Source organism: Dermacentor silvarum, chromosome 4, assembly GCF_013339745.2.
Source record: "Dermacentor silvarum isolate Dsil-2018 chromosome 4, BIME_Dsil_1.4, whole genome shotgun sequence".
Classification (NCBI taxonomy): Eukaryota; Metazoa; Arthropoda; class Arachnida; order Ixodida; family Ixodidae; genus Dermacentor; species Dermacentor silvarum.
In genome coordinates, this window is record NC_051157.2 from 62,874,963 (window position 1) to 62,885,554 (window position 10,592).

Sequence of the window (10,592 nt, forward strand, 5' to 3'; positions counted from 1 at the left end):
CTTCGGAGAGGCCTCGTGGTGCTTGGAATTCTCCAACAGAGCAGGGCAGCGCCACCGACTTGATCCTGGAAAGCGGCGACGCTGCGTTTGCCACCGCACGCGGGTCGGGCAGTGGCTTGGCTTCTTCGTTCGAGGCAAGCATGCAGCGGCCGCCTGGGGGTCGGCGGCGGCTCGCTGCTCACGCAATCACGGGCTCCTTATTCGTGGCCAGGCCCTTGCTTCCTTCCCCTCCCAAAAAGAAACGCCGCCGCCGTCGACCGAACGGCCTCTCTCGTTCTTGTTGCTGCCGTTGCTGCTGCTGTTGAAGCGGGGCTTCCGATGTATCGGCTTGACCGGCCGCGGCCAATCGTCCGCGGCTGCTCTTTCACTTTCCGCTCGCGCGCGCATGGCCGCTCGCTCGCTCGCTCCAGAACGAGGGCCATGCCAAGCGGCGGGGTGTTCGACCTCGCTTGCTCGCCTCTCGAACGATGCTGCTGTACAGCGAGTGGGCGAATAGTGCGAGAGCGAACAGGGAGAGAGAAAGACTTCGAAATGCGCGGAAGAGAAGGTTCGCCGAGAAGCAGCCTGGACTGACCTCGGGTGCGTCCCGAGAATTGCGTCTTCGTCCGAGCGCGTCCGAAGCGTGCACCTCCTTTCTGGACGGCGCGCACCTTGTCGGGCTAATTTTCGCCATAAGGCCGGTCGCATGTGGCAGTGTCTTTTCGCCGAGCATCGCGTGCTACGCCTTTCCACAGAGGCTCTGTCAGTGGCCTTTGTCGTTCCTATGAGCTTGCATGACTACCCCGGCCTCCCCCCCCCCCCCCCCCACCTTCTCTCTATCCACCTCTCCGTGTCCAGCTTCGAGCTCTGATTTTCCTTCCTAGGCTGCATTGGCATTTGTCCATAGAAATGCAAAAAAAATGGCGTTCTTCGTCTCCCACTGCAGGGGGGATTGCAAGCTGAGGCAGTGATATGCACAGGAGAGTACCAAGAATCCGATTGCCTGGAGGCTTCTCAGAGCGGCTTCTCTTTGTAAACGCCACTGACAGTACTTGACATATCAGGCGCGAAAGAGGACCAAACACTGCTATCAGCAGCATTATTCCAAATACCGCCAAATGTCCCGGACAAGAGCAGCCTGGCTGCTCTTGGACCAGGGTACTTGGCTTGAAGGTATTTTCAGGAAGCTAGGTACTCTTGAGGTACTCTTGGGAGGTAGTCTTGGGAGGTACTCTTCGAAGGTACTCTCGGCTTAATGGTAATTGAGAAGTGATGATTCTGCGCCAGATTCTGGATAATTTTTGCTACAAAGCGAACAGCATTTGACGTTTTCGTGAGTTGCTCTAGATCTGGGGGATATTGCCTCTGTAAAACGTATAATTCGAAGCTAAAATTTATTGGTACTATTGATAATTTGGGCACTAGTAACGATAAGAGCATGCGGATGACTCGCCCAGATGCTGAGCGATTTGTCAACGGGCCTCCACCTTTTCTGCCATTGTCATCCATAGCTGGGAACATAAACGGCTAAATGCATAGTTGTCCTTCATCAATAAAGATATACCAACAGCCATCACTTTATTCGCTTACGCGTGCGAAACAGTGATAGTTTTTGGGCAGCTGTAGTTTGCTCTAGCAACGGAAATTTATCACTGGATTCATGCGTTCGCTCCTCACTTTCTGCAGGTGCCTATTTCAGCCGATTAAGGTGCACTGAAACTCCTTAAGGCGGATTCCAGCTTTATTAATAGTCAGTGACAAAAATAATTGGCGTCACTATACAAGTGTGTTCCTTCTTCGCTGCGAAGAACTGGCACTCCCTATGACCTGCGAATTTCCGCGAACGCCAGCCAATTTCCACGAACAATTCTGGTTCGCACCAATTATAGTGGGCTCCTCCTTTCCCCAAAATTATTTCCAGTGTATAGGTTTCAATGTGTCTTATCAATCCCCCCCCCCCCCCCCAGCCTCTTTTTTTCTGCTCGTTTGAAGAGACTGCCATTTAGAAGCGCAAGTTGGTACGAGCGTTATGTCCGTTCTCGCAACATTTCGTCATCATAAAGCGAACGAAACCTACGCCTTCCTGAACATCAAAAATCGTGCTCTTGCCTTTCTCGTCACCATTATTCGCGGACGACACTGTCACCGAGAGCGACAGTACGGTGTCTAGAGTAGCGACAGCTTCTTCTCGGCTAGATAGCCAACGAAGACGACACGTCAAATCACGAAAAGGTGGTCAAAGAAAGCTTCAGGTTAAAAAGCGTGTTACAGACTTGAACGTGCTGTGAATTGTCCCTACCCTGTACGTCTCAAATACTCCTTTCAATTTGATCAGGAATTGCTCAAGCCACGAGAATCCCTTTCGCTTACTATCGTACATGCCAGACATATATAGGCCGTTGCCCCGGAAAATGTGTGTTATAGACACTCATGTCGTAATCATTCAAAAGAAAACCTCTGCGTGTGGGCTCACGACCAACCCTAAACCTATATACCTCCTACTTTTGTCAATTCAGTCAAAAAGTTAACCAGTCCTCGAGGAAAGGACTCTTTGGTCCTCGATTTCAGAGGCGCAACGCCGCGGACCCTGCTACAGAGACCACGTGTTACACACTCAGATGTTCTGGGACCATGGTCAGATTCACCTAGAGCGCGCTCTCAGTGGGACGCGCGAGCACACACACGCACATCAGCAACCGAGGGCGGGAGAAAGATCGCTTCCCCAGGAGTCACGACGGCGCTGCCGGGCTTGAGCATCCTGCTCCTTGTTCGCGCACGCCGCCAGTGGCCCCGGCGACCTCCGCGATACCTCTGCGGGCCCCCCTCCTGGGCGCCCCACCGCGGGCTTCACCTGCCGCGGGTCAGTCGCGCGCGAGCGGCTCTCCTTTTTTTTTTCCGTACACGTACGTTAAAGCCCCCCGCTCGGCTCACAATGGGTGCGTAATGTCGGAGACGCGATTCGCCGGAAACGGTGTGTGGGGCAGCATATCGAAATCTTGTCGAGAATCTCGCGACGTCGTGCGTGCTCTGATCATTCGCGGAGCGAAACGCTGCTGCGCGAACCGGCTAAGGCTCCAAGTGAAAGGCACGCGGAAGGGTTTTGAATGAGTCTTCATTCATAGTTAGGTCTAACCCTTGTGTCACTGAACATCGTTAAAGAGGAGAAGGAGGAAAGGCATGAAAGTCAACCAGATGCGCGTCTGGTTTGCTGCCATGCGCATAGAGGAAAGGAGGTTAAAAAGAATGAAAAGAAACGAAGGAGAGTGAGGGAAGCATTAGCAGAGCGAACAACGGGGGCGGCCAATCATGCCTACGGTCGGTCACTGAAGCCAGTCGATTTCATTAGGTGACGTCACGCCCGCGTTAAGGACAGGAAACACGTGGTGGTAGAGTTTTTTTGGACTCTTTCTAAGCAAAGCTACTCGGCGACCCCTAGCAGGCTACTCCTGTATACCTTCCCCTATACAGTCTTTCGGTTCGCCTACCTGCCTACTCCAAATGAAAGCGAGGATGTCTGTAGGCAAACTTATACACCACGCACTGCCTATAGCTTCTTAGCCAGCTCTGGTGGTAGGACGACCACTCCGGAAAGGAGTTGGTTGTGGGTTCGATCCCCATACCAGGACGAATTTTTGCTGAAACAGTGCGAAGTTTTCTTTCTGAATAGGCCGTGTAAGCTTCCTTTGTATGTAGGTTTGTGTTACTACTGGTGGATGGTAGTGATCCGTTCTCTTGAAAGCCACGGCATTCGCGCAGACTACAGAAGCACGCATACTCAAATCTGATCAGTGTCCGAACAGTGTCCTGCAGGGAAGGAGGGAGGTGCACTGGCGGCGCTGCTTCAAGTTACAAGACTTTAGTTTTTAGGGAAATAAATTTCTATCCGGTTCGATCAGATTAACGCGAAGCATGGTTGTTGATGATCTATGATGAGCGCAGAAGAAATGCAAGAGTAACGAGAATGGTGGCATCAGCCACCGCCTCGTTTCAATGGGGATGCTCTTAATATTCATCCATCCATACACACATTCGTCCGTCTGTCCGTCCGTCTGTCCACAACCTCTGCAAGCTTACAGCATGATCCGTTGCATAATGTTGAACGTGGAAATCAGAATGGCACTCTATCAAGCACAATTTCTTTGGCAGGCCACGATGTATATATAGACATATGTCTCCCACCTATGCCTGCCTTTTACGGCATCCACGACTCAGAGAAGCTCTCTTAAAAGAAACTTCTATTTCTTTAAGGCACAAACTCGAATTGCAGATCTCTTTGCTATGTCCACACATAAAGCGGACACGTTTGCAGCACATTAAAGGTGTGGGGTTGAACAAATATATACATACGAATACGATTCGAATAATGATGGCATCGAAGCGAGCACGATCAGTGTAATCTTGGTATAGTTTCTGACTACGATGTCAAACTTTTCGGGCAGGTTTCGATTCATCTTTCCCTGCTTTATATTTGCTGAATAGGAACACTACTTATCAGCACTCTCTTTTATATACTGTATAACAAGGTGTGCTGCTAGCATTGAGCCTTACCCGGAAAAAATTTGAGTTAGAAAGCTGTAACTGTCACACTATTCTCAATATTCCTCCAGGAGGTCAATGGACTTGCGACATCTGTCCTGCCACTTCTTAAGTATCTGTAAATAAAATTATTCCGTTCTTTCTTTAGGTGTTTTCTTTTTTTTAAGTTTGGGGAAAAGATGATAATAAGAAACAGCCAGACTGGATGAATAGGGTGGAAGGAGCATGGCTTAAAAAAGAGTTCTGTTTTGCCATTGTTTCGCCTGCAGTGTGTGACGAGGCATCATCATACAACAATGACAACTTTGGAGAGCTTTCGTCGACATGTTTCCATAATGTTTTGCGTCAACTTCGTGAATAAAACGCAATAATATTCCGCATTAATGGTCGACCACTGTTAGAGGTGCTGCACCAGGAGAAATATCTTCTTATTTAAAAAAAGCTGTTGCCACTTGTTTCTGCACTGACTCCTGCACACGAAACTTCTTTGGCCTGAGTGAACCACCGTGCCCTCATTCCTTAGACTGTTCCTTTGATCCGGGATCATAACGGTATATCCATGTCTCAATCTCATCACCAGCAACCAGTTTGTCCAGAAAATCTAAATCATTTATTTTTTGCAAGATCTTTCAAAACAGCCACCGATGTATTCGCAGGTTTCCTCTTTTATTCAACTGTCAAAATTTTTGAGATCTACTTTGCTGCAAGCGTTCTCGTTTCCAGCTGTCGTAGGTAATAGCACCAATTCTCTTACATGATATTCCCCTGATGTGTAGCAATAATTTGGCTGGTATTCGGCGGTCGTCCAGGATCATGTCATAGATGGCTTTCACGATTGCATGCACGGAGCCAGACACAGGACTTTCACTGGGTTTCTCACTCTCTACATCGAAATGGTCAGTTTTAAGATTGACAACCAAACGTTTCACGGTAGCATATGAGAAACCAACTGTCGCGCATGGTTCGTTACATTTCATCATAAATCTGCTTCCCACGTTTTCCTTAGAGAAAATATTATTTAATTATGGCCCTATACACTTGCACACATCACTTTTGTTCAGGTGCGGCCGTGTTCACTTTGTACTGAAAAAAAAAAACATATAAGTCAGAAGCATAGGTAACTGATTTTTGCACCATTGTATAAAGACAAGTTGGACAGTGCACCCTGCAATTTAAAGCTATCTAGCTCAATTTATTTTTAGTAAGGCTCAATGGCCTATCAGCACACGCTCATGGCGGTATAGGCAAAACATCGCTATCCTTTTGCCTGGTCCCGCGTAAGACTAACTCAGACTACTCATGCTTGTCACAGGTCATGCGCTGACTCTGCATTGCACGCATCATTTGTACAGATTGTCAATTTTGTATCAAGTTTTTTGTATATTTGTACTTTGCATGTAGTGCGTTCATCACACTAACGCAATTGTAAACATCTTTATTTCTATTTATTTTTATTTATAGCGCGTCACATAGCAATATTGCTCTGCCATTTAGTGTTTTCTTTTTATTTCTATTTTTATATGCAATTTTGGGATGGTGGGCTGTCCAGGAGCCAAACTTCTCATACTGTCGCCGTTAATAAACAAACAGCACATTCAGAACGCCCAACACTGCACTCTTCTCTCTAAGTCTTTATCAGCGCGTGCGTTTAGCCCCCCCCCCCCCCCCTCCCCCACTTTCTTTTTTCTTTACTCTACGTCCGCGGGCCATGACTGTCAGAATTTCAAGCGCAGCACTATATGAACGTCACGCACACGGAGCAATAGTTACCTACTGTCTGCGGATGACCTTGACATGAGCCCACGTTGCGCCGGGGTAAGGGCCTGACTGATCAGGACGTAAGAACAGCGGTCGGCAAGGAAAATGCAGCAGGCGATCAGTTATACGGGCGTGAAAACTAACACTTGACGCCAGATACCTGTTTCGCCATGATATTAACGTTGTTCCGCGCCTGGGAATGCACAGCGTGGAAAATTAAAATATCGTGGCGCTGTACACGGTTACGTTACGATTAGAGCGCTTACCAGAGAGCGCGGGAATCACCTGCGCTGTTTATCTTGCATCCTACGCTTGTTTTCGTTTTGCGTGAAGAAATGGGCTTTCGGAGCAGTCGGTTTTTTCCAAGGAAAACGTCTTCAACGGTCGTCGTTGTAGCCTGGGAAACAGCGTGTTGCTGCGATCGCCCACGCAGACGTTCCCAAATCTTAACGTGCACGCTCTTTATAGCAGGTGTTATTGTGGTGACAGCGGTAGTTTTTTTAGACGTCCTTGCCATTTACGACCGGAGTGTGGGCACCGCAAGCCACCTGGGTGTAGTGTGACGGCAAATGCTATTAAAAGCAAGTACTGAACATGAATCATTATATTCTGCGATATATGTAGAGTGTCCCGCAGACAGAGTGCCTGTCAGTTTGGCTGCGTGTGTGTTTGTGCGTGTCTGAGTGTGCATTTGCCAGGGTGTCTTGGGTATCGTTCCGGGACCGCAAGAACCAAAGCTTGCGGACGAGTCACGGAAAGAAAAAAGAAACCTTATGACCTTTTACACGGTAATTTCCAAGCAACTGAACAATTTTTCGTTAAATTGTTTATTCTCAATGGTTCTAAGTGAATGGCAACGTTGGACAGCCAGTATAGAGGCAAATAGAAGAGCCTGATGAGATTATACGTGAGCTGGTTAAATTTGAGTACATAAATCATTTTCAAATTACGTCTAATAAGACTTCCCGTCACCGCCACATCATGTTTATTCCTATCCCGCTAACACGCAATGAATGATTTAAATATATATATATATATATTTTTCCCCGGAGTGTTCGCAGAATAGAACGTGTTGCCTGGTGCTGTTTAAACTCACCTTCTCTAGACACCTTCCTGAACAGAATCAATGATTTAATATTCTCTGACCCTCCACCGTGATTACTATTTTTGTATGGGATAAGTTTGTGCCCGAAAGTTGCGCCCTTTTGCTGCTATGCTATTTTCTTGAAGTTATTTTATGTGTAAGTTATACATTTTTGTTGCTGTACTTGATAAGGATTGGTTGTGTTGCTCCTGTATGAACGTTGAGTGTACTTAAATATCATAGTATCCACCCATGTAATAGCCTTACAAGGGGCTGACAGTATCAATAAATGAAATGAAAACACACTAAAGAAAGGGGTGCTGGTCTTACAGACACCATAACTACAATGCCAGCACCCTCCCTCCCCTCCCGCCTCTTCCCATCCCGAAAATAAATGCTTGTAGAGACTTTCCTTAAACGTTTTTCTGCCTTTTAGCCACATGTATCGCTTAAAAAAAAAGACAGTTATTGCAAATGTGTTTTGTGTTTCGACACATCCTTGCCTTTCTCTCCCCCGCATTCATCTCCATAAGTTTCGGCTGCCTCAAGTGCATCATAATGATTTGCCAGGCGACGACGTTCACAGAAGGGCTGAGTGTATGCACATAGGCGCCGGACAGCGGCCAGGTCCCCCGTAACGAGACCCTCTTTGCAGGAGGTACTAGAAGGAGAAGGAGGAGGATGAAGGGCGAGGTTGCAGCGCTGGCAGCAACATCGGCAGCAGCAGCCTCGGACACGTCGGAGACGTCGTCCAGCGCGTAGCAGCAGCGGCAGCAGCAGCAGGAGAAGCAGAGGAGTCGGGCCCGGACAGGTCCCACAGGGTTCATTAGCATGCGCGCGCGCGCACAGAAGCGGCGGCGGCGGCGTAGGACCGCCCGGGGGTCGTCGTCCTCATCGAGCATGCCGAGCCCGCGGCAACTGCCTGCTCCGATACATTTCGGCACCGGGCCGGCCTGTCTCCGGAAGCGTCCAGCTATGCGTACTCGGCACAGCCTATAACGCGCTGTTCGCATCCTCCCCCACGCCGTCATTCGTCTGGCTGGCCTTATCATCCGGCCATTCAGTTCGTTTCACAATACGCCTAGACACTGTAAAACAATAATAATAGTAATAATACAGAAAGAATTTAAAAAAAAACATGCACACATGGAAAGTCTGATATGAACACCACGCAGACGCGAGAGATGCGGATGTCGCAAACACAGTAGAGATGTCGCAAGCACCATAAAGACCTCTGAGAACTTGTCCTTTTAGGCGTCGGGACGGCCGATGCCATTTGCGATACGTTTTTCTTAAGTAGAGCCGGGTGGGATTCCGTAGATGTTAGTGGCCGGGTTTAATGCTAGGTATACCGTTTCAACGCGTCTAGTCTAGAATAAAGCAGTTTGTAGAAAGATAAGTAGCGAAACACAAGTATATGGAGTGATGGGTGGCATGACATTAGCGAAAGACTTTACACTGTGGTGATCAAATGAGTGCGGCCAAGCGAAGGTACTCTAGACGTCGCACTTCGGATCCGCTTACATTGCTTCAAGTGCGCAATTGGCTTAGAAGAGAAGTATTCCGCCTGTAAGTTCTGGTCTTGTGCTGTGCACTTAACGTGAATGCTGTGATGTCTGTGCTTCACTGATACTGAAATCCCCTGGTGATCAGAAAAAACAACTACTTGCCCTCAGTACTCGAGGCTTCGAGGCTATACGATCGCCTGTACATATCGAATTTCAACCGCTGCGGTGACGTTCTGTCGTAATGAAGAGACTTTAATTGTGGGCTTTTCAGATGGTGTTTTGTATAGCGTTGGCGTGCAGATTGAATACACTCTGCCGTAAACCTTGGTGTAAGTTTCGTTCGATATCAAGTCTTCGGTACCGGCATAGATGAGACATATTCGCGATTGAATGGAACGACTTTGCTTTGGTTTTCGTCTTGACCTTCCCGCATTTATGAAAGCGCACTATAGCTGACGCTCATTTTAGATAAATATTAGTGCCATCTTTATTCTTTTTTTTTCTTTGATGGATGTCTGGCTGTCATATTGTGTTCATAACTTCTACATCTGCAGAAGATTAAATTGGCGAGTGCACCAGAGATACCACTCGTGCTGCTTACTCTCTGAGCGATGTACACATAGGCTCAAGAACAAAGATGGCGTGCCCGTCACAATCACCACTGGGCTTCTTAGATTACGTTCTTTTTGAAGCTCCGCTTTCAAAGCGTTGTATTGAAACACTATATTTCTGTACTGTATAAACCTGCACACTTCACAAACTATAAACAGCTCAATTGGACCGAACGCCCGAGAAATGACGGGAAGTAAATTGGGAATCTCAAATTTAAATTACTTCTACAATCACTTCAATCTTCGTCAAATTTGAAGGCAGGCATAGTTTTTCACCCTAAAAGATTTTTTTCCAAAGCTTCGTGGTGATCTACTCACTTCTCGCAATGTCAAGAACCGCCTGTAGCCAAAAGCGTATATCATGCACGCGACTCCCGATCATCAGATGATGATGCAAGCCGAATTACCTGCAGGTAGCTTTTCCTTTCGACAACTATGAGTACCAGTTGCTTCCACGTTTTTTCGTCGATATAACTTGCCAGTGAAGCGCGCGCCAGCACTGGCAAATTACTTTATATATATATATATATATATGGGTAGGGGCGGCGCCAGGATTCTTCTGGCGAGGGAGGCTTGACGACTATGATTCTCCATTTTAGTTGGGGAAGCGGGAAGGCTCCTCTGGTTACTTCATGATGACATGAGGGGGCTACGCTCACACGTTCGTTTTCAATCGATTGTTTTCGATGATCATTGAAACCAAGCGCCATTGAAATTGACGTTCCTAGTTGGTTCCTTTGTGCGAGCTTGCGGAACGGAGCCAATGGGGTTCGCGGATTTCAGTGGTCCGTAATTGGTTTCAAGGATCATCGAAAGTGAGCTTGCGACTGTCGTATAAAAGGATGTTATCTTTTTTTTTTTTACTTATATATTTCGGAGCACCAGCACTTGGAACTATCGGAGGCTTCGAGGCAACATTTTTAAAGGCTGTAGACTCAAGACCGGCAAGCGTCCTCTCACGCACTGCCAGAATTATTTTTCATTGATATATAATTTAACTAGCATAGCTCAAGCTCCACCTGATATACCATTCAATTATGTGAACATCACCAGCGAACACGCACACTAGCGACAACGGATAAGCGACCACTATCAATTTGGGTAACGTTATGCTCT